General features: G+C 49.8%; 1 non-coding gene across 1 annotated transcript; it reads right to left on the bottom strand.

Moving 5' to 3' along the window:
• Nucleotides 1-233: 233 nt before the first annotated feature.
• Nucleotides 234-353, bottom strand: LOC141267026 (5S ribosomal RNA). The gene has a single exon (XR_012321045.1). It is a non-coding gene; the product is annotated as a 5S ribosomal RNA (ribosomal RNA).
• Nucleotides 354-3,485: the final 3,132 nt, after the last annotated feature.

Raw genomic sequence — 3,485 nt, 5'->3', positions numbered from 1 at the left:
TGCTTTTAACGCCATCATTTCCACACGGCGAGCTGCGGAGTCAATAAGCACTCCTAGCCGTGGTAAGGAGCTCGGTGTCAAGCCTGCGTGAAGGCGGCGGGGTAGCGTACTTAGCTGCCAACTGGCTCAGAGGCCTTGGGGCTTCCATCATCTAAGTTACTTAAGGTCGGTGTCCGGCAAGGCGCCGTTCCATGCTAGCCGAGCTGGGCAGTAGGGCAAAATGTCATCAAAATGGTCTACAGCACCCGGTGTTCCCAGGAGGTCTCCCATCCAAGTACTGTCCTAGCCCAGCCCTGCTTTGCTTTCGAGATCAGACGAGATCGGGCGTATCCAAGGTGGTATGGCCAGTAGACGCTGCTTGATCCATCGCCCGGCCAGCCTTTCTCAGGATCGCTTTGTTATGATCTGCTACAGAGAGTATGGAAAGAAAGGAGATCTATCCCTACAATAGAACTAAACTAGATCCCTACGATGTAACGGGGAACCTGATCCTGCGATCAGACCCGCTAAAGTCCTCGGCTAGTCTGAACGCAGACCTATAGATGTGAGGGAGGGATCCCTACAAGATCTAGGGACTGGGAAAAGTTGGACACCTCCTAGCAGAAATAGTAGCAGTCAAAGACAAACACACAACAAAAAGGCATAGGGGTCAGAAGACCTAGCAAAACTAACAGAGAACGGCAACAGAGCAACAAGCTAGCTCAACAGTAGTAAATACAAATGAAGTCCAGCAAAGCCAGGAGGGCGGAGCCGGATTAAATAGACAAAATGGTCATGTGACCAGCAAACTAAAAAAAAACTAACAGGAGAGTTGTAACAGTACCCCCTCTTCTAAGAGGATCCTCCGGATCCCCCAGGCCCAGGCTTACCAGGAAACCTCCTGTGAAATGCTCGGACAAGTCTGGGGGCAGAAACATAATCCGCTCTCACCCATGAGTTATCCTCAGGTCCGAAACCCTTCCAAGCGACGAGATACTGCAAACTCCCTCTATACCGTCTAGAATTTAGGATGCGGGAAATTTCATATTACCCGTCCTCCACCACCGGAGGAACAGTGGCAGAGGCGTCACCATCCGACACATCAGGTTTTTTCAACAGAGAAACATGAAACACCGTATTAATCCTCCAGGACGTAGGAACCTCCAGCCTAACAGCAGATTGGTTAACTATCTGAAGTACCTTAAAGGGCCCTACGAACTTGGGACCCAATTTTTTAGAAGGAATCCTCAATCGCAGATTCTTAGAGGACAACCAAACCATGTCACCAACCGCAAACAAAACCTCTTGCCGTTTCCTATCAAAGTACCTCTTAGATTTTTTGTTAGCCTCCTGAAGATTACCACGCACATCCGTCCAAACTCTCTCCAAATCACCGGAAAAACTATCCTCCTCAGGCACAGCCGAAACCAATTTGGAAAATGACCCAAAAGACGGATGTCTCCCAGAACAACAAAAAAAAGGCGAACACCCAGCAGAAGAGGATGTATGGTTGTTAAGAGCAAATTCAGCAAGTGGCAGAAATTCAGACCACCCCTCTTGATTGTCTGCCACAAAACAACGCAAAAACTGCTCAACATCCTGGTTCTTCCTTTCTGTCTGGCCATTAGACTCAGGATGATATCCGGATGAAAACGACAAATGAACTCCCAACCTGTCACAAAAGGCACGCCAAAAACGAGCCACGAACTGAGGTCCCCTTTCAGAAACAATGTTAGTAGGAACACCATGTAGTCTGACAATCTCCTTGACAAAGGCCTTAGCGAGTGTCTTAGCGCAAGGCAGTTTGATGAAGGGAACCAAGTGACACATCTTGCTAAAACGGTCCATGACCACCCAGATGACCGTGAAACCTTCAGAGGGAGGAAGGTCAGTAATAAAGTCCATAGCCAGATGTGTCCAAGGTGCACTAGGAACCTCCAGAGGGCAAAGCAACCCCGCAGCAGGAGCATGCGAAGACTTGGATCTTGCACACACAGTACATTGGCGCACCCACTTAATGACTTCCTTCTGCCATCCAGGCCACCAAAAACTGCGACCCACAATTCTCTTGGTCTCAGAAATTCCTGGATGACCTGCCAACTAGTGTTGAGCCACCCCCGTAGTGTTCGAGTTCGGTTCGGTTCGTCGAACACCCGTGTGTTCGCCGAACTGTTCGTCGAACTGTTCGTCGAACACCTTCGAACACCGTTAAAAACAATGGCAGGCAAACAAAAACACATAGAAACACATAGAAAACACCTTCAAAGGTGTCCAAAAGCTGACAAACTGCTCAGAAGACACAACTAACACATGGAAAAGTGACAAGTACATATAGTCATGCGAAAAGAAAAGAGGTGGAGGAGTAAAAGGAGGGGGAGACACAGATATAGGCATGTCATGCCCTTCTAAAATCCAAAAAGTGAGAAGCCGAGACGGCCAGTCCGCTCCTGCCCGTGCCACCTCCGTGTCGCCGGGTTTGTGCCAGAGCCGCGGTGAACCCTGACGGCCAGCCCCCCTCTCCCAATACTGGTGCCTGTCCGCTGGTGGGTCGAGAGAGCTCCCCTGTGGTGGAGGCAGCTCTAAGCTTTTTAATTTAAATTGTTCCTCTAATTTGAATGAATACACTTTAAATCCATTTACAAGGATCTATTGGAGGGCAAGTCTCATGCCAGCAGCCGCGTAATTCCAGCTCCAGTAGCGTCCACTAAAGCTGCTGCAGTTAAAAATCTTTTATAAGGATCGAGCTCGGCTGTCCACCGCAAGGCATCCTAGTGCCAGTCCCAGCCCCTATGCCTTGGGGTGCCTCCTGATGCTCTTCACTAAGTATCCCGTGGTCCCGAAGCATTTCCTTTGAAAAAATTAAGTGTCCAAACTACAGGTGGTGTAGCTTGCTTAACAGCCGGGATAATCCGCTGACTAGCAGACACTGCTACTAGGCACAAAGTATTTCCTGGGCTAGATGCAGTTAAAAATTTGTAAGTAGATACTCTCGTTGGATGCTGAGAAAGCATTCCATAGAGTCTCCTGGCACGCCATATATGATTCTCTTAAAAAGCTTGGGGTAGGGGTCTAGGGGACCCTTTTATAGCCAAAATCACGGCCCTGTATCACAATACGTCACCTAGGCTGAAGATAAATGGAACTGTAGCACCGAGGGCTCGGTTGCTACAGACGTATTGCACCTCACCCAGAGGTGTGATATCTCACTCTCAGATAAGGATGGAGTGTGGATCAGGACCCGACACCTGCATGCATTACACCACATTGCCGTGGGGCAGGGCGACCAATATGCCCCTGAGATGGGCACGACAGTCCCTGTCCCTGGCTGGAGTGGGGGGAGGGAACACTGAGGAAGGGGAACCCTGCAGTGCAGGAGCAGGGAGGAAGCAGTTCCTGGGTGCATTGAGAAGGGAGTATAAAAGGTGGGCACCATCTTAGTTCAGTGCAGAGAAGTCTGAGCAGAAGTGGCAGGGAGCAGGGGCTCTGCATGAGCTCTGCTCCGGAGG

The sequence above is a fragment of the Phyllobates terribilis genome, unplaced genomic scaffold (assembly GCF_046119375.1).
Source record: "Phyllobates terribilis strain yellow unplaced genomic scaffold, ASM4611937v1 Scaffold_4__5_contigs__length_816908805, whole genome shotgun sequence".
Classification (NCBI taxonomy): Eukaryota; Metazoa; Chordata; class Amphibia; order Anura; family Dendrobatidae; genus Phyllobates; species Phyllobates terribilis.
This window is presented reverse-complemented; position numbering and strand designations above follow the sequence as displayed.